This window comes from Osmerus mordax, chromosome 26 (assembly GCF_038355195.1).
Source record: "Osmerus mordax isolate fOsmMor3 chromosome 26, fOsmMor3.pri, whole genome shotgun sequence".
Taxonomy (NCBI): domain Eukaryota; kingdom Metazoa; phylum Chordata; class Actinopteri; order Osmeriformes; family Osmeridae; genus Osmerus; species Osmerus mordax.
In genome coordinates this window covers 7,810,440-7,831,962 of record NC_090075.1, presented here as the reverse complement: position 1 = coordinate 7,831,962, position 21,523 = coordinate 7,810,440, and positions in this window count along the sequence as shown.

Below are 21,523 nucleotides of genomic sequence, written 5' to 3'. Positions count from 1 at the left end.
ACTATACTGTATGTCGAAGTATCAATGCTTAATCTCTGTTGAGGCACTCATTCAAAAAGATACCTAAGGTTGTACTGTGGAACAGCGCCTTGTTATCACAGAAAGTTGTTCCCAGGTTTGATTTGGGTTTGGTGCACTGTTAGGTGCTCAGGTAGGCTATGTTCTCCCTATGCTAGCATGGGTTGCCTCCAAAAAGCACCCCCCACATACCAGGACCAGGAAATGGGTGAGCACCTCGACTTGGGTCCCTGGTCTCCCTGACGTGGCTCAGCTCCTGACTGGCCTCAGAGGGAAGGACAAAAGGATGGCGGAGAAGCAGAGGAGGAAGTCCTTGGAAGGACGTGGACACCGGAGCGTGCGCGTCTGTACGTTGGTGTTGCCGCTCCCCGTCACTGCTTGACCGTTAAAGGTTTCACTGCTCAAACTACCACCACACACTCAATGCTTCCAAACCCGTTCACTATTGTCCCCTCCTCTCAGTCAGGTATTCGATTCCTCGTGACAGCAATGGAAAACAAAGGCGAAGTTTGACAGAACTATACAAAGGCATAAAGAGCCGGGACTTCTCCCCAAGCTTTCTTTCCCTGTTGCTTAGCTTGCACGCAACGCTAATACATTCGTACAGTTCATGTCACGGTGAGAAGCAGTAGTGAGTGGAATCTTTACTAGTTAGCGCCGCTTTTCGGAGCGAGTGAGACCTTTAAACATGCCTTCTCGAAAAGTGAAGTGTTATAATGACTCGTACGACCGATGACGGTACCAGCCAAGCCAACGAGCCCTCTGCAGCTTTTGCCAGCCTCTCATGCCTCCATTAAGTCAATGTAAAACCACAAGGGCCATTTCAAACCAGAGAATGCATTTAAGGCTGGTACAATGGAGACTCCTCACCCACATCAAAGCTGGGCCGCATGGCTCAAACTGTTGGTGGCAGAGCCAGAGGGGGTGTGGGAGGAGAAATCTTGGCACGCTTGTGTCGGACTGGAAGTGCCACAACAGGGTATTGACGCCATGGTGATTACACTGTACCAGCGGCACCCTCATTTTGTACCCTAATACTACAAAACATTTGCAGTTTGGAGGGAACATTTGACATGAAAGTAGCGACAGTAAAACCACAGTTAAACAGCTGATGGTTGTTTGCCGACGTCGTACCATTCTGTTGTCGTAGAGGAATGTTTCCCTGTTCATAATGTATTCTGATTCACTCTAAACATAAAATGGAAATAATCGAAATACATTCATTTTTGCATGTGACAAAAAAGACAGTATGTAAGAATTCATGCGAAATGTATCTAATCACGTTGCCGCTGTTGTGAGCATCAAATTAATGCGGCAGAGAATATCGGAATCCTTTTACAGTCAATACAACGAATAAACCCACAATTTCAACCGTGACGTGGACAACATGCCACTGTTTGCATAAATCTCGCTCGGTGCCTCGGAGACAGGACTCATGTCTGGTCCAGTGCTCTGAACTTCAGCACACTATTAAAAGAAGAGATGTGGGGGGGGGGGGGGGGGGGATCGGACTGATTAAAAGAAGGCTGTCAGGGGTGATGAGAGCTTTGCAGCCCCCTGTGGACCAGTACTCTGTCCCACCCACATGTGGCTGATTCGGAACGCTGGAGATGGATAGCCCACGTGAGGACCGAGCTCTGCATGTGTCCGCTCACTTGTGTCATCGTAGGGGTAGGGTCACAGTGTGTGTTCCTGATGACTATTTACATGGAGTCATTTAGCAGACGCTCTTATCCAGAGCGACTCACAGTAATTACAGGGACATTCCCCCCGAGGCAAGTAGGGTGAAGTGCCTTGCCCAAGGACACAACGTCATTTAGCACGGCCGGGGAATCGAACCGGCAACCTTCCGATTACTAGCCCGATTCCCTAACCGCTCAGCCACCTGACTCCCCGATAACTTGCACAACCTATTATTGTATACATTTCTTGATTATTCATACAGGTTGCCATGCCATGTTTGCAAGTGATTAAGCGAGTGAGTTCACTTTTGAGATGATAATTTCTCATGTTAACCTTCAAAATTATACATACAATATGTAGTAATAAGCGATGCTTCATGAGTTTGAAAACGCTTCGGGGTTGACCTTAAATAGAGTGGACATGAATTGACGTCTTGAAGATAAAAACTTTCATCTTCAAGTCAATAAGCAATAATACAATCTTGACGAAAGCTGGGATCATGGTGCAACCAAACAATAAGGCAATGTCTTGAAAGCCATATTTATGAATGCAGTTTCATGATTTTCAGAGTATTCCACATCTGGACTTCAAAGTTGTGTTTTCATTCCAGAGAGCTGGTATGAAAAGCTGTTTAAGCCACACTTCTACTATCTACTTTTTCAACCCTAAACAGAGGATGCATAATTTACAGTGACAAAATATGTCTAAACGCACATTTCTGTATTGTACACCTTCATGTAATGTATATAGGTCTTTTACTAATGTTACAGCCCAGGCTGATTTTAGAACAAGTCATCTCTGAGGTCCTTCTTGGATCTCAGAACCTTTTCTTTGAAGTGTAATCCAGATTTCCCTTTTCCCCTCAGCTGATATTAACTTATTCTACAGTATTATCTTTTCTGTCATATGCTCCTAACTACAATCTACTGTTCTTTCCCGCAAGGTTTTATTAAGTAGTCCCACAGCCGTGAAAAGGTAAGCCCATATCTAGCACGGAATGCAAACCATACAATATAAATTTGAATTTGAAAATGTATAAATCCTTTTGAATTGAGCCAATTACGAGGCCTCGTGCTGGGCCTGCAGGCTGGGGTAAATTTCCCCCAGCTGGGGGAAGGTTTTCTTGGGTACTTAGGTTCTCGCTCTCCCTATCCACTCACTTTGAAAGAAGTAGGCGTTGAGTGGACTGAATAGGCTAGAGGGTTCTCCGGTCTTTGTCTCATAGTGAGACCTCAAAAGATACGGTTCAAAGGCTTGAAATACGAGTGCCTGGCAACAAGAAAGACCTTTAATAAAGGGTGGGAAGCAAGAAGGCAAACTAATAAAATCCATATTTTGTTTATGTCTGTAGCTATGTCATGATAATAGTTGGTTATTGTGTTTGCACACTATTTGTTTATGAATGCATCTTCTCCTAAAAAAAAATTTGAAACCAAAGATACGCTAAGGGGGGGGGGATCAAGGGGTTGTGTTTTCGTTGTCGTTCATCCAAAGGTTCTTAAGTGCTCAGTTGAAGCCAGTAATTGCTCAATTTAATCGTACAGATCCTTAGTCCACCCAGACATCAATGCTAACCCATGCATAAAGTTACCTTGTTTATCTGTGGAAAAGAAACAGTGCTTCAACGGGGTGATCCGACATCCCATATCATACCTCAGCAAGGCCTTTCTCTAACTTACAGATGATCCCTATCAACAGGTTCATTATTTGATTTTTTTTGGTTCCATCAATACAAAAAACATGGTTCTTTTTATCTTAATATGTTTGTGTGTTTGATGTGGCCAGAGAATTGCTTGTCAGCGACCGCCGCCGCTGTTCAGCCAATTGGTCTCTTTGAGGAGGAAGCTAGTTATTGGGTTGACGTTGTATGTATATCTCAGAAGGTCAGAGTTCAGGGTCAATTCCCTCTTTCTGCATTTTTGTTTAACCACCACAGTCGCATAAATGCCGAGGACAGAGAAAGCTGATAGGGGCGTTTGTCAAGGCAGAGTAACGAATAAAAACTCTGGTGGTTGACCTCTAGAACATGGGGTCATAAACACTTTATGTCAGTGTGTGTGTGTGTGTGTGGGGAGGCGGGGGGGAGGGGGGGAGTCACAGTAAAGAAAATGAGACGATTGGAGAATGAGTGCATAGGTGTGCATGTGTATAAATGGGGGCTGGGAACGGTAGGAATGTAGCAGTGAAAGACGTGAACGACATTTTGTGCTGAGAAATTCACATCCTCAAGTTCACTGAGGCTCTGATTTAGGCCTCCGGAGGTTTATGTGTGTTTTTCCTCTGTAAAGCAAAACAAGCAAGGAGAATAATCGAGGCTTTGCAACTGATGTCCTGTCCGCTTATGGCTGCCCATATTTTCACCGAACGTACTTTATATACATTAAAAAAACACGAATAGTACACATCCAAACAATGCTTTATCCTGTGCTGAAAACATTTTGAGTGTGGAAAACCCATACCCATGCATAAAAAGCCAAGCTATAACAGTATGTCCACTTTAAGGTTTATAGTATCCAAACGGAATATGAAAATGACAAATGTTGGCTTCGCCCGCGTTGATTTATTGACCATGTGGTTCATGAAGACGTTTATTTAAATGTAGAATTTTCCAGTAAAAGTGACATTGAGAAACGAGCAGGACACAGCAGCGTGATGAAAAGTGTTACTTTTACTCACGGTAATTACACAGCCGTCACTAGGTCCACCTCTACTGCTTACCACAGCAGCTGTTTGAGTATACAGTACATTCTGCCATGTGAACTGAATTTATTTCTAAATTTGTTTGTCTCTCAATCACTTTACCATATTGTAATTAAAAAACAGTGGATACCTGTTGGGTCTGTTCTCGACATTTTAGCTTTGCAATGCATTCATAGTAATAATAGCTCTAAATATTTCATCGCAAATTACTCTATCTAAATTACAAAGCAAAGGCAGCACTGTATTGTAAAAGCCAGTATTGTATTTAATCATCTTCATCTATAAATAATGGCAGATGATAAGCTGCATGCAGAATGCATTCAGTACATCAGTACATCTTGCATTCAGTATATCATTATTATCCTGTCATTGAAATTAAAGTCACAATTTATTGCCGTTCTGGTCCATGACAAAACTGAACAGAAAAATACACATGCCAGTATTAAAAGTGTATCTATTATTTCAGGCAGTGTATGCTTCAGTTGACAACAATTGATGAATATGTTGAGACCAAGCAACTCTGTAATGAATTCTTTAGACGTCTCTCCATGAATCACTTATATTAAACTTTGCTAGTTGTGTTCTGGCATGAAGGCTGCAGCAGGTTTAACTGAGAAACAGGTGCGGTCCAAAAAAACGGGTGACTTCCTGGGTAGGCACGGAACTGGAGCACTCAACCACACTGACATGTCCCCCTGACCACATGATCAAGGCCCACCTTGTACCTGCCAAGAGATGGAGACATATGGGTTAACAAGGAGTATGTTTGTGTAATGTAAAACAATGCAGTGTGTACTGCTGCTGGAACTGGATCTGTCAGCGCTCTCCCTCCTTCCCTCTCTCTCTCTCTCTCTCTCTCTTTCTCTCCCTCACCCTCTCTTTTTCTCTGTCTCTTTTATGACAGTAAGTCTGGTAATTATACCTGGACCGCTGGAGACTAGCTCCGAGTGCGCCTGAAGCTGTACTGGCAATGTGTAGGATGGGCTCAGGAGCAAACCAAACACCATGATGACACAGACATACAGAATATATTCAAGGAAATATTGACTCTTTCTGGCAAAAAACAAACCCCTCCTAATTTAATTACGATTCATGTGTAAAAGTCATCGTGCAACAAAGCAGGTAAACCGTTGTCTTTGTCATGGCAACATCCATTTTTCATAAAGTCATTCAGAAACGGGTGCAGGTGATGTCAGTGCTGAGATAATCCTTATCCTATTACCTGTCACTCACAGAACCGCGGAACTCAATTACCAGGGATACCTGTGGCTTCCAATTACCTTCATGGCAAGGGTAGGTGTCAAAATATTGATTCAATTAATGTCCCACTCCAAATAATGACACTCTGTGAAGACTTATGGTCACCCAGATAAAGGCTGAACTAATCAAGTGTGGCAATGATGTAGTGGATGACATTTGGAACTTGCGGCAAGCCTTGGGTCTGAAGTCTCGCAGCACTTGAGATGCACACAAAGGACAGTCTGGTTGTCCGGATCTCTGGCGTAATCCATCTTATCCTATTGATCTACCTCAATTACCGCTGCCCTTTTTAACATGGGGTGTCACTTGTGATTTCCTGGTTCTGGGATCATAAGCACTGAACATTCAAAAGTAGAGTGGAAGGACTTTAAGGTTGCGGAGGGTTTAAAATCACAAAGGGTTCCCGATTCGATCGCTGCAAAGTAGCCGCCTATTTTGTTAAGCCACTGCTTTTAATCAGAGAAAACCTACCCCTGATGTTAATCACATCCGTTTGAATTCGTTGTAATTTTATTTTATTTATTAAGTATCGAATGACAACGGTGAACTCTTATTCAGTTATTACAAGTCAATTACACATCACCATGCTTTCTATATTCTCAATATAAGTAGCCCCAGCCTTGTAGGGATGTTTCCTAACACAGTATGGTCCGGATTGTTAATGAGATATATTGAGAAAGACCATTTCAGTTTGTTGTGTATCCAGCTGCTGCTTCTCTTTAGTGATAGCATCATCAGTGATAGCCCTTGGACAGCTGAAGACCCAAGGTCAAGTGGTCTAAACTACAGTCGGATTAAGATACCAGGATTAAGCTCTTTCTACTGCTGGCCCAAGAATAGCACCAAATGAATCATTAAAATGTACTACATTATGGAAGACACAAGAAATGGCCTCCTTGGCTTTGGACAAGCTGAGAATGTTCTGGTGGGAATCGTGACCTAGAAATAGGTTTGGCAGTCACTTGTTTTTGCAAGAATGTATCGGTGTAATAATCTGGACATATTGCCAACCTATCCTTACAAGTTCCAAAGACACTCAAAAATGTGTTTTAAGGAATGTAAACTGTAAATAATAGTGGTAATGTAGTGCCCTCAATCTTCTTTAGTCATCTGCAGCTCGGTCAAGCGAAATTAAACGGTTCAAGAAAACCTGCAACAAATTTAAACATTTACTGGTAGAGAGAACTAAATAACAGCTAAATGCTGCAATAGCTATTTCATGCCAGGACTCTTTCGGGGCGCCAGGGGCTAAATTGGTTTACAAGTTGATGTATTAGAGTAGCAGTGATGAAAACCTAATTAAAAACACAAGGCTAAATCAGCATGCCAAAGAGGCGACATAAAAATGAAAATAGAGGCTAAGAGAGGGCAATTCGGAGACAAATAATCAGCAAATTTTCTTCGAAAAGGAAACCTGGATAAGATGAACCAGATGGCACAATTAGATAGCAGTTGTCATGAAGTTAACTGTGGTCATACCTTACTTGGTTTTCACAGTTTGGGGATTGCAGTATGGTGCTGTTGACTTGGAGTGAAACAGCAAAACAAAAAGCTCAGGCTCCAGCCAGTTTTGCTACCCGAAGCCTTGGGGTTGTGGGTGTGTGTGTGTGTGTGTGTGTGTGTGTGTGTGTGTGTGTGTGTGTGTGTGTGTGTGCTTGTGGGGGTTACAGTAAGTGTTAATAGTGGGGGAGTGAAAGGTAGAGAGTGTTTCTGCCAATGTCTTCATTGCATGACTGTTATGTCTCTAAACCCCATATGAATCATGATGGTCAGCAATAATATGATATGCTTTGCACCACAACAGAGCAAAAATGACCTAAAACAAAAGCAGAAATAATTTAAATATATCGGAATGAGAGCACAGCTTCTATCATTTCAATAGACCTAGGAATGAGAATCATTTCATATCCTTGGATTACTAAACAAATGGAGATTGTAAGGAGACTTTCCATTACTGGGCATGTATTCAGCTGGCTGACCCAAGCTTAATATAACTACTGCAGCCAACATTATTTACTCCTTTTAAACATAACTGGGGACCTCAATTAAGTTTGCTTGCAACCTTTTTGTAGGGGCTAAACGGATTTAGGTCTTCCACCAAATTGCTTTTCCTGTGGTAAGCTGGTGTAGAGTCCACTATGAATAGTTCAACTATGTACACCTGTGAGTGGCAGAGGAGATGCTAGTTATGATTGATGTGCAAATTAGTACGGTCTGAAACCTTTTTTTTTGTCAAACTAGCAGCTGGGTAATTCACTGATAATCACACCCTCAAACCAACAACTTTTACAATGTAGTCACATATTATTGTTCTTGGACAAAGTTCTTGTAATTGGTCATTAAAAAATAGAGCCATGTTTACAAGTTCAAAAGTGCTAACATCTGATATTCACAAAGTCACACAACACTTTTTTTTTATGTCTAATTGAGAAGTCAGCTTGTTATTTTTTCCCACGGAAGGAGACAAAATAGATTTTTATGATGTTCATTGTTGCTTTCTTTCTGGCAAATAGTCCTTCTACAGCAAGATGCCCGTCCCTCTTTCCAAAACACATTCCCACCCCTTCACCCTATCTGCAATTCTGATTCTTCTCTCCACTCAGCTGAGCATATCTCTCCTCCAGCACCTGACAAGCCCGTCGGATGTGTGCAGGTATCTTCCTGACTGGACAGTGACGGACGGACAACGTTTCTACCACGTCGTAGGTTCCTCATGTTTAATTCTGTCCGCAACCTTTTTCTCAGCCGGTTCCCAACCGACAGCAGCCTGGGAGAGTTGGAGTGAAGGTGGAGTGTGCTCTGGGTTTTAGTAGGGCCTCTCTGTCCATCACCTTCTACATTTGCCTCAGTGGAACATTCAATTTATTTTATATGGGCACTCCACTCGATAGGACTGACCTCTGGAAGCCCATAGGGAGTAATGAGATGGTTACAGTGGTGTCAGTCTCAAGGTTGACTGGGCGGACCAACCGTCATGTGGGATAGTCTGAAAGAGTGTTGTAAAAAAATGTGAAGGTTGGCTGTTTTCAGAGGAATGCGCCATCCCATCGCAGATTTCCCCCCTCCTTGCCTGAGAGTGGTATTGTCATTCCTCTGATTTGAGTGGCTGATTGGTTTGTCATGGATGGAATTCATCATATCATGGAACCACTGGTAGATGAGATGGTGAGGGTCTAGTTTGATATAAAAAAGGGGGTTTGGAATGGTGGTCTGCAAAAGCAAGGGATGTCTGAAAAGCAAAAACAAAACCATAACATCGCCATGCTGTGGCCAAAGAGAGAAACACACACACATACACAAAGTTTTTAACAGCTTGCTCATGGAAGAAATCATCAAACATGAAACACCAAATATAAAGGGGACTGGTACTATGACCATGCACTATACCAGTGCACCACTGCCCTAACTGTCATGGTATTCCCCTAGAAATATGAAAACTCGTGAAACTCTAACAACGTCTGGACAAGCACCAGCACCCCCGACTTTTTCCAGACTGCATCAAGTGTTATAGAAAAGAACCATTCATATCTAAGACACGCCGTCACACTTTGCCAAAGGCCTCAGGATCATCTGGTAATCCTGTTCAATACTTCTTGTATCTTTTACACGTGCGTTAAGCTGACGTCATCGTTCTCATCTTTATGCAATCCAGACAGGGAGGAGGAAGGGGGGGTGAGGTTAGACCAAACCGCGGAGCTTCGGACAGCTGCCGTCGCAATCTGGGCAACGTTGACGATCTTCCTGCGGTGCTATGTTGTGGGTGGTCAAAAATGGCGGGTGACCTCTGGGATGTGAGGTTAATGAATTTTTCCAGTGCTACAGAGACCCACTCGAGTCTTAACACAAAGCCGGGTATCATAAGTAAATGCGTATGAAAGAACACCCACCCACCTATGGTTCTATTCAGAGGTTGAAATACATTAGGTATCCTGAATAAACAGACTGAGGTTGAAAGTCACCGTCTTAGAACTGGGAACGCACAAACACATTCCTTCCTTGGTCTGATTAATCCAGTCATTAATCAGCGTGTGGGTGATTGCTATAAACAGTATTGATAGTCCATGCGGCCTTCATGTCAACATACTCCTGTGTTTATGTGAATGCGTGCCCACGTGGGCGTCTCCACACACGCTGGTAATTAGCATGTTTCCACCATTATAGTCCAGCCTCATTCTAGAGGTACTGTGGAAAGGCGAGGAGGGAGGGAGAGAAAGTTGGAAAATAGAAGAAAACGGGTTAGAAAGGAGGGCAGTTACAGTAAGAGAAAAAGTTTGAGACAGGAAGTAAAAAAAGGGTGCGAGTGAGGGATCGAAAGAGAGTAGAGAAAGGGAGAGTTTGGCAGAACTAGGAGTGATGGATCCCTTTGAAGACGAGAAAAAAGGAAGAGTATGAGAGACTTAGACCGAGTAGGAAAGCTGTCTCTTTTACTATGAGGTTTCACACTTGTGTCATGTCCAGCTTCAATGAATCCTTTGTTTTTTTGCTGTATTTCTTTTTGCATATTATGTGAAATCATACATGCTTTTCTTCAAGAAAAAGGGAAAAAGTTGCATTCCCTTGGGTTGGCATGAAAGCATCATCTGCTTGTGTATGGAGGGGGAAAAAGAGGACGCCAGTGGTCGAGCTGGCAAATTTCAATGATTTAAGTTAAGGATTCTCTCTCTCACTCTCTTTCTTTCTTTCTTTCTTTCTTTCTTTCTTTCTCTCTCTCTCTCTCTCTCTCTCTCTCTCTCTCTCTCTCTCTCTCTCTCTCTCTCTCTCTCTCTCTCTCTCTCTCTCTCTCTCTCTCTCTCTCTCTCTCCCTCTCTCTCTCTCTCTCACACACACACACACACGCACACACACCTAACCTCTGACAGTGCTGGATCCTCTATCCATTCCCAGGCAGCCCTTCAGGATCACTACAAAGGAATGCAATGGGCAAAGGAATTGATGCAGGTTAAAAATAGCCTGTGTTCCAGAGCTGTATGGTACAATTAAATAGCGTTTAAAGTCTTCAAAGTCCAAACAGAGAGCCAGGGGAATTACCTTTTTATCGATGCCATATTGTTTGGGTTCAAAGCTAAAGCTAGCAGACTCCAGTGCAGACTCTGACTCTGCAATTTCTGTTGATTGTCTGGTCTGTAACATGGGTTGGCCCCAGAATGATAAGATCGTTGGGTCAATGTAATGCTATTCCTAACAAGTTTCTTAATTTTTGTAGATGCCTTTGAACTGGTTAAATTAGTATGCTACCTGTATTTATCAATTAGTGGGGCAAAGATTATTTACATATTACGTGATTATGCATGAGGTAAGTGAATGGTAGACATACAATGAAAAAAACAGCTTTTTCTTATCATTGATTAGGTTCATTAAATGGATTCCATTTATCTTGATATGTTTTCTTTGAAAGGACTGCCTTGAATTGATCTTTTATTGTAGAGCACAGTGGGGGCGTGGCAGGATACCAGGTTTTGACACTCACTTTTCCCTTAAACAATGCAATCTGGGCTGGGTTACAAAATGGCTGTCTGTCTCTCAATGGAGATGTGCTGATATTCAACACTTTTTTACGCTTATTCTTTGTCTTGGCTGTTCTTATTAGATTAGTCTCTCCATTCTTCAAAACACATGTGAGGAGGCATATGGAAGTTATATCACAGCTATCTGGAGCTAAGCTAATTGTACAAGGGACTTAGAGATGGGTACCGCACTAGTGTAGTTGGTAGGGGATAAGAAGCTGCAACAGAGAGGCGCTATTCTGATCAATGCCAAGGGAGACATTAGTTTGTGCCAGGGATTTAGCTGTACTTTGTTTTTGCTGGAGCCTGCTATAAATACGGTATTACCATGATTTTAGGTTTTAATAGACCAAAAATACATATAGACATCCTAATTCTGTCAACTCTCAGTTCAAACACTCAAACATTGGTTTGGACTGCAGCCAGTCTGTGAAGACCCAAAGATAAATACTTGTCTTACACATACTTTCCCAAGACAAGCTTTCAAAGCCACAGCATAAACACAAGTGAACTTTATTGTAGGAGTTAAGCTAATTACAGATACAACTGGAGAGCAGCTAGTTAAGGCCAGGTGGAGATTGTGGCACAGTGAGAGAGAGAGAGAGAGAGAGAGAGAGAGAGAGAGAGAGAGAGAGAGAGAGAGAGAGAGAGAGCGAGAGAGAGAGAGAGAGAAAGATAAAGAGAGAGAAAGAGAGAACAAAATTTAAACTGTTCATTGAACAGACATCTCTACAGTTGTACTGTTTATTCGCTAAATCCAGACAACCATTAATACCTTAAGAAGAAAACAACTGCAACGTTGGAATTGATTGGAGAGTTGTGTAGCACCTGGGGACTTGCAGTACCTTGACTCTTTGAAAAGAATCTAACCTTGTTCAGAAAACAAGAACCAATAATGACAGACCTGGGCTAGCCCAGAGGAGGAAGGCCAAACATGATACAATCTCCAAGTAACTTTTCCGTGGAGTCTCCACGCGCAACTTGCTCACTGGCATGCAGCTCTGTAATTGACTGTTTAACCAACAGCGCAGGAACGAGCTTAGTTTCGAGCTGAGCACATCAAATTATCCCGACTACTCGTGTTTTTTCCTCGTCACAAACGACTGGATCTCTACGGATCGGACTGAGCTTATGCTCCAGAGAAGCCATCTTAGCTGCTGCATTATTCATCGCATTTATGTTGGACCCAAATGATGGACGAGATTTGGAGCGTTAAGTATTTTCAAATGAACAACACTGCTCATGACTAGATCTTGCCTGCACACCTAAGACTCCTGTCAGGGTTAACTCCAGTTCAAGTGCAGTAAAAGGACTCTGTTGAGCATGCACTAACCACTGACCTACATCTCAACCAACCTTCAGCTCTGCAGTTCCCCTAACCTAAAATGAGTTTGAATAACACAACATCTGCCAAGGGATTATGTTGTGGATACAGAGAACTTTATTGCTTTGGAGTGTTCATGGATTTTAGGTTGGGCATTTGGAGTGTGGCTAACACAAAGCATACTTGAATTCTCATTACTGGAAATGAGGCTGGTGTGTGTTCTACATTTACATTTAGTCATTTAGCAGACGCTCTTATCCAGAGTGACTTACAGTAAGTACAGGGACATTCTCCCCAAGGCAAGTAGGGTGAAGTGCCTTGCCCAAGGACACAACGTCATTTGACACAGCCGTGAATCGAACCAACAACCTTCTGATTAATAGCCCGACTCCCTAACCGCTCAGCCATCTGACCCCATTGTTCTAAGACAATATGCTATAGCTACAATATTTAACTCACTGTATCTTAAAAAAAATGTATTTGTAGGTTTATATACAGTATGTGTGTGTATATATACACATGTTCAGTTGAAAGTACTTAACATTCCAAATCTTCTATATATATATACTGTATATATATTTCTTTTGTAAGTGTGATCCAACCAAGGGCACGCGGGCATGGCTTACATAGAAGAACATCTCCCGGAGTTACTTTGGGGCAGATGCCACTGTGGAGCCAAGATGAAGGGTCAGTTGCTGGCTAGGCCCATAGCCCCCCACAGACTGGCAAAGAAACAAACTTTTCTTCTTTGTGTTCTTCTGCCCTCCCATTCCTGCATACGTTAACACAGACTTCAAAATGTGTTCTTTGTATTTTCTTTTCCTGGTTTCTTCTCTCTGGACAGAGACCACATTTTGAGCTCCATGAGATGTTTTTTTAACGTGTACATTTGTTCTGAAGCTGTGTCACGTTCTTTTCTTTCTTTGTTTTTGCGTCCTCGTCCTTGTCTTTTCTGCAGAAAAGGAAAATGTGTTCACAATGGATACCGTTTGCATTTAATTGGTTTTGGTTAGAGCACCATAAAGAGTTTCAAACAGCACTCATTTTAATGCCCGTATGTATAGTTGTTTTGTTATTATTCAGCCTCGTTTGTTTGAGCAAGACATGGACAATATTGGCACATACAAAATGATTCTCTACTTTGTGGGATACTAATTAGAATGTCATATCTATGCGCTGGCATTTGGAATAATAGAAAAAATTGTATAGTACATATTACCTTTTGTGTTAAATGATAAGCTGTAATTAAGTGTAGAATTGTGTAACATGTTGTCATCCCAAGTTATTCATATAGCATTTTTTGGCTCTTTAAAATTGTGTTTCATAAATTAACACACCCATAAATAAACAATACCTTACAAATTTGACTTTAAACCCAATTATCAACGTTGTCATCGAGTTAATTTGTGAATTTCAAAAATGACGGTTGTATTCTCTAAGTTAGACTGGCCTAAGATTCATACAGCAGACTGGGTTGGAAAGAGAGTCCGATTGATGTCGAGGAAATGAACATACATGCTGGAATCAGCCTCCCACTTGCTGCACTCCCAGGATTACAGCTATTCGGTTACTCTCCCTGGACCTGCACCAGACAAGTGTTGAGTACTGTCTGGCTGTGTGTGTATGTGTTTGTCTGAGTATGTGTGTGTGTAGGGCGGGGGGGGGTCAAATCCTAGGGGTCTACCTAGGACTTTAAACGGGTGTGATTCAAACATGTACCCGTGTGACCCGCTGCCCAGCATAAGGCATACCCTAGTTTCTGCTAGGTGGTTTCCGCCCTTTAGTGCTAATGGCGTCCCACCGACCTGCAAGGCATGCTGGGATCTCATTAGCTCAGAAGCTGACGAGGTGTGACTGCTAATCCACTGATACAGACAGCTGCATCCCAGTTGATAGGCCCAGTTGTCCCATTGGCCCGCAGCAGAGTGTGTGCATGTGTGTATGTGATAGGGCTACAGATTTGGATATTGCCTTCATGTGTTGGTTATGCAGCTATACCACTCCAAAATACCTTGCCTGGTCTCCTCAGGAACTTTTTTGCTAATCTTATGTGACTGCTACATGAAGTTACAACCTGTTCCATAGGCGTGCCTTGAAACCCCAATGTAACGCAATGAGGTGAACCCTAACTCTAACCTGTGTGTCTTATTGCCACCTGCACTAAACTGAGAGTAGTAGTTAATGGTTTAATTAGCATTGGGTACATTTTGTATTTACCAAAGTAACAACAGACAGAACCCTTTTCTATGGTCATGTGACACTCCTTACACTGTTGCTGCAAGTTACTGAACTGCCTGAAAGCGCAGTCTAGCTCAGCCGAACCACGGTTAATCAACACAACCCTGACTGTGCATGCCTGGCCTAATGGGAACAAAAAAGTGACCCGGGGAAACACGAGAACAAGCCTGAAACATGTCCCGTCCCCCCAACCGTTATCTCATTCGACTCGGAGCATGACCGTGTCTCCCTGAGAAAGAGGGGTCTTGATGAGGCCTCAACAATCAGAAGTGTAGCAGCACCGGCGGCGGCGGCACTCAAACCGCACCATAGGAGGCAGTGACACAGGGGGGGGCTGCGGTTTAGAGTTACCACCAGTCCAGCTGCACACTCTCTGGACGCCAAAAGGAGCATTGTTGTTTTATTCGAGTTGGACCGGCGGCCCCAACCGAGCCTTTAACAACATGAACCCACAGTTTTAGCAGTGCATGATTACAGAGAAGGACCTGAAGGTCCAAGCGAAGGGAAGGAGTACAACAACAAAAGAAGAGGGGAGGGGCTCAGTGAGGAGTCAAGAGGAGAGGAGAGGATGCGCCCATCCCTTTTCCTTTCCCCCTACCTTTCTCTTCCTCTCGTTCTGTTTCCTCAGCCGGTCACCCGTAAGCCCTGGCGGCAGGAGAAACTTACAGCAGACTCCGAGCTGTTTACGGGAAGGCAGGGCGGGAGGGGGGGAGACCAACTCTCAGGAAGTCAACATCAGATAAGCGTATTCCTCGGATACACAAGACGAGCAGATCCATTTCCAGTCAGACAAGCATGTGAAGGATGTGGCCCGCACAGTATTACCTTGGAAAGGATGTGAGTTGAGAGGGCAGGGTGAATGCATGTGTGAAAGTATGTGTGTGTTTGTGGACTTGGGTGCGTGTGTGTGCGTGCGTGTGGGTGTGTGAAAGGGTGGTAATTAAGACGTAAAATGTGATTGTCAGAAACTGTACTGGTTTTGGGAGTCAGATATCATAGTTGTTTGTGTAGTAAGCTCCTTCAGAGCTGCAAGATGAATTGAGACAATAATGAATACCCAATAATCCCATTTCTATATTCTGTCTCATGTCTATATCACCGAGGTCCACTGTTTTGGCTAAATTCACATCTGATCATGGGACAACAATTTAATTTCGTTTTGCACTGCTTTTCTGTACACACCATAACATGTGCACCAAATGGATGCCAGGTGCTTCCTTGAAACCCCTTGCATCCTAGTCCAACTACAGGGAGAAACTCAATGCACGCAAAGTGCATAGAATCAATGATACCAGAAAAGGAGCTTACACAAAGTTTTAATATTCTACGGATACCGCAGCCAATCTTTCCACAGTCCACAGCTTTTTTTCAACAGTGACTTCACTATTGTGTATTTTTTATTATTCTCAAGTTGCAGGACAAGAATGTGGAGACAAATTAAAGAAGGCAAGCCAATTTGAGTATTAACGGTGATAGGGATTGTTAGACATTCCCTCTGTTTCTCATGAACAGCACAGTCTTGTCATGCTCTATCTCTCCGTCTGTCTTCTTTTCTTTCTCAAAGAGAACTAGCTCCCCCACCTGAGCTACCAGCCAAGTTGTCACTTCTGCCAGAGCGTGGACTCGCAACATGGCAGCCCGGCAGGGCCAAACTCACATAACACATGACAACTGAAGCCACGGACACGCATGGGCATTCCAAGGAGCTTTCAGCTCTGCAGTGTTAGAGCTGGTGCTCTCAAAGTACAGAGAGAGACAGAGAGAGAGAGAGAGAGAGAAAGAGAGAGAGAGGAAGGGAATACAAATGAATAGTGGAAGGAAGGAAGGAATGAAGGAAGGAAGGAAGCACACTTTCCGTTGCTAATGTTGGTTTCCTGACACCGTGAATACACAATCGTTTAAGACCAAGCGGAATCAACCAGAGGGAAAAATCCATTGCCTCGGTGAGAGTCTATAAAAGCGCTGTGTTTAGATGATTCCCACAGTAAAGTGTCTGTTCGGAGTGCGGCGAGGGGAGAGCAACCCTGCCGTAGCACATCTGTCATAATCCGCACGCCGGTATCAAGTGTTCTAATGAGCTGTCTTTATTTGCCACTTCCCACCCCTCTGTTTTCTCTCTCTCTCTCTCTCTCTCTCTCTCTCGTCTCTCTCTCCTCTCTCTCTCTCTCTCTCTCTCTCTCTCTCTCTCTCTCTCTCTCTCTCCTGCTCTTCTTCTCTTTCGTTACCTCTCACTTTGTTTCATGGGCTCTCCTCTTTCGACTTAATTCCCCCTATACACCCCCATGTCCTTCTATGCTTTTTTATGTGTCTGTCCCATATCTTGCTCTCCTTCTGTCCATCTTACTTTGTTTTATAGGCGCACTAGGCTCTCCGCTTTCTGCTCCAGCTACACCTCTCTCTTCCCTCTCTCTCTCTCTCTCTCTCTCTCTCTCTCTCTCCTCTCTCTCTCTCTCTCTCTCTCTCTCTCTCTCTCTCTCTCTCTCTTCTCTCTCTCTCTCTCTCTCTCTCTCTCCCCTCCTCTCCTTACATCCCTTCAGCTCCTTCTCCCTTTGGTAAAGGAGAGACGGGGCACGGGGGAACCCTTCCTCCCACAGTCTCCCTGAGACGTGTCAACACCCTGTTAGACCCTCCCGTCTTCCGCTGCAGGGGGAACGTCTTGAAGCAAGACGTCCAGCTGGCCCCCCGCTTTATCCCTCGTCTTTCCGTCTCTCCCTCCTTCATTTACTTTCAGTCTAAGTCACATCTCTCTCTCTCTTTCCCACCTCCCCCCTGCCCCCCCCCCCCCCCCCCCCCCCACTCAAGAACAATCCTTTTTTTTGACAAGGTCTGTATATTGTTTTGAGTCCAGGGTGAAGTTCTCTTCCCTAGGCGTGGGTGAGGAGAGTGCGGTCTTGGAGAAGGATGAGGGCTGTTATGCACCGCGCAGTACCGCATGTGCACTTTTCTTTTTCATTGCCGAGGAATTATAAATGTTCCCAGCTAAGCAAACACAAGTTAATTAATGTGCACCTTTAATTCTTCGGAGGAAGAAATGACCTGCCACCTTTGATTTGTGCGCCGTTCCATTTTTGGTAATGAAGAGCAAAACTTCAGAGAAGAAAGAAAGGTCTCCATCAAACACAGGGAGCGCATGATTGAACTTAAAAAATAGTTAGCAGAGGTCCTTTAACCTCTGCTGTCATATTCTATTATCGGAGCACTTTCTGAATCCCATGGCTTCCTGATTAACCGTGAAGCCGGTGTTTGGCAAGCTCTATGGCATATATTCAAATTATAATATTACACGGACAGATATAAATCAAAAGAAAACATAAAATCAACAATGGAGAACCAGCTGTAATGTAAAATATGCACGATCTATTACCCTCCAGCACATTTTTATCAGGCAGAGGAAAAGCACATGCTGGAGAGGGAAAAAGATGGGCGTTGAGACTGCTGCGAATCAGGTATATTGTTTACATACTCTTGAACACATAGGCTAGAGGCTCTAGACTAAATTTGTTACGCAATAGTAACATATAATCTCAGATATTAGGTCATACACCTGTTATACACTCTTTAAGTATTCAAACAGACAGTATGTCGAACAGAAAGGCAACTCAACTCGCTTCAGAGTGTCTCAAATAATAATTGGGATCCCTTTCGCCTACTCATTTCGGATTCCTGCTCTAGATTTCCATAGCGCCGTATCAAAACATCTATATTGTGTGAGGGATTATGGAAGCCTGGTTGAAACCGTTTCTGTCAGCAGCGCCGTTTGTCTACATTGATGAGAAGCCGTGTTCATAATATTTACATGGGAGGGCATAGGCATACAGAAGGTGACCGCATCCCAGCGTGTGTTAGCAGCCACTTAGCCATGGAGTAATGTTTGGCCCCCCTGGCGATGGGCAAAGTCCCTCTGTATATGTATCTTTGCTAAGCTGTCTGTATGAGTGTATCTTTACCATGCTCCCAGTGTGTGTTTCTTGTACATTGAGGTTTCATGGGTGAGATTGTAGCCCGATAAATTGCTTCTTCAAATCATATGTCCCAGCATGACTGTCCGTAGGCTGTCTGTAAGCTATTTCCTGGATAACAACTTTGATATAAAAATATTATTCCTTATGCAGAGTTGTTCATTGATTTGTATCAGGAAACAGACTTTTTCTCTTTCCCAAAAGATTCTCTTCATTGGGAGGTGAGATCCATTTTTTCTCTACCTCCAACAGGAAACATGACTTCCTTTCTGTTATGGTTTCGTGTTGCTGTGTTTTCAACCCTTCAACTTCCCAATTTCCCATTAAAATACAAGTTTGCAAAATTAAACAAACAAAACAGATTCCGGTAAAACAACCTGGGTGTGCTGAATTATATTTGTCTTGTGCTATTTTTTTGCACTATCCCGGCATTAGTGCTCACTTCATCCCCAGGCTAAGGAATCCCATATCCATTGTTTTGTCCAACACAACATTCAGCAAAGGTAAAATTAGTGTAACCTTACTTTCTGAAATGCTCTCCTTCTCAAACAAAACAGCTAAAGCTCTAGAAACTCAGAATGTGTTCCCGAGGCAGTTGCAAGTCCCAAAGCTGATATTTAGTTCTGTCAAGGAGAGCTAGGTTAAGTTTTTCTCTCTAGGGCACAATGTCTCAAACTGTATACACAGATTTAGATCCCAAATGGCTAACGTGCTAACTCTCGCGCCACCCAACGTGCCCTGGTCTCAATCAAAACTGAGAATGTCCAGAGACAAGCCTGTATCCATCTCTGTCTGTGTCAGAACAGAGGGCAGCCAAGGATAGATAGGCCTCAGTGTTCCACAAGTGGGGATATATGGATAAATATATACATAGCGTCCTAATAGTGAGACGTAGCTAAACAATTCCAAGTGTATCTTGGCCGGATCTGTTCTCGAAGCGGAGCCGGATAAAGCCTCTTGCCCACTAAGCTGTCCTTCAGTGGGGATTCCAATCACAGACCACAGCCAGACGCAATCTATAGATGGAGGAATAGAGAGAATGGACTGGATCAGAGACTACTGTTCCTTTCAGCATGCGTTGGTTCAAGAACTAGCCAGGGATCAACTGGACCAATAATCCCTGGAAACCATAAGGCCCAAATCTTGACAAGGCTTGAGATCAAAAATCCTTCGGGTTTCAAATTACCCTTAGCCCACTGTGTGTATGGTATCCAGTGATAACCTTTCACAGACATACAGTATCTGACCATGAAAGACAGATAGACCAGGATGTCTGATGCAAGCCACAGCAACCCAACCTATGCCAAGCTAAAGAAGAAGCTGCCCATATTCCAATATAGTGAGTCAGTATAGTTAGTGCCGAAGCAGATACATTGTTTCTTTCCTCTCTACCATGTTAAAACGTATTATTGTGTTTTGTGTGGTTCAAGGTCTTAAGGGCAGAGATCCGAGAGGACAAGTTTCACACAGTGTTGATGTGTTTCGAAATGCTATTATCACAGTATAAAGATAAAATCAATATTGTATTTTTTTCCTCTCTGGGAAAGAAATTGATCCCAGTGTCCAACACCATCGACGAGTTCTTGAAGATGACCTTGTGATTTTTTTTTTTTGGGGGGGGGGGGGGGGGGGAGGTGGGGTGGTGGGAGGGAATATCAGAGCAACTCTTTTCTCCTTTTTTTCTCATTCACTTCTTTGGTCATCAAAGAGGTTACATGTTTTCGATTCTGTTTCATGTGTGGTATTCTAGAAGGCCTTCTCATGAAACCTGCATATTAGCTGACAACGGAATAGCATAAAGCAGAGGCATTGCCTTTGAAATGTTTGCTTTGGTATCGTCCTCAGAGGGAGTGCTCGCATAAATAACCACATCTCATCTAAGCTCCAGACACCAGATACCCCTGGCGTTAGCTAATGGACCCCATTGTGTATTCTGGCCCTCTAGATTTAACTGCCTTTTTTTTTTTTTCGGTCTCGCAATCCCTAACAGTGATTGTGAGTTATATACTCCAGGTCTCTGGGATGACACCTAGCTTTTCGTTATTTTTACAGCCGTCGGTTTGATTTTCGACTGTTACGCTGTTAAGTAACGCAGCTGTCATGCGAAAGGACCAGCCGAGTTTGTCAAGCCTTTGTGGGGGCAAGATCCTGGCAAGATTGTTTACGTTTTTATGCCCGGGGCCTGAGCTAATATACAGCACCTGAGTTCAAGCTCTGCTCTTTGACCCTTTTTAAAGCCACCCAATGGCTTCTCCTGCTGAGAACAACGCTAATTAGAGCCTTTATTGTTTGTTCCTAAGAAAGTATAAATAGGCATTTTCACTCATGATCACGTACTATAGTTGTTTAAGGCTAAACCTTGAGACAAACAGTATATATGATAATTATATATTCAGGAATTATGTTTATTCAGACTTACATTTATGTATTAAGCTTGAAATGTATACATTTCCGATAAAAATATCAGATTAAAGTGCTGTGTGTGTTTATTTAAGGAGGAGAACATCCAAACAATAAATAAAGATTGAAAATATCCAGGTTGGGCTTTGTTTACCCTCCGTTCTCCAATAAATTGTACATCCCCACCATCAGTCTATTGGTAGACTTTACTCATTCCCCCACAATGCCGTGCTGGATGGCCAGGGATGAGTCTGGCACATCAGTACTGATCAAACAGTTGGAAGGAAGGAAGGAAGTGTCTGTGTAAGTAAGAGAGCCTGGGAGAAAGACCGAGAGACAAACATATTGAGTGGGAGCCCATCTATCTTTACTTCACTTCAGACTCTTCCCCACTTCCGAAGACTGTTTGTAGTTGCCCTGTCGGCACCCGGCAAATG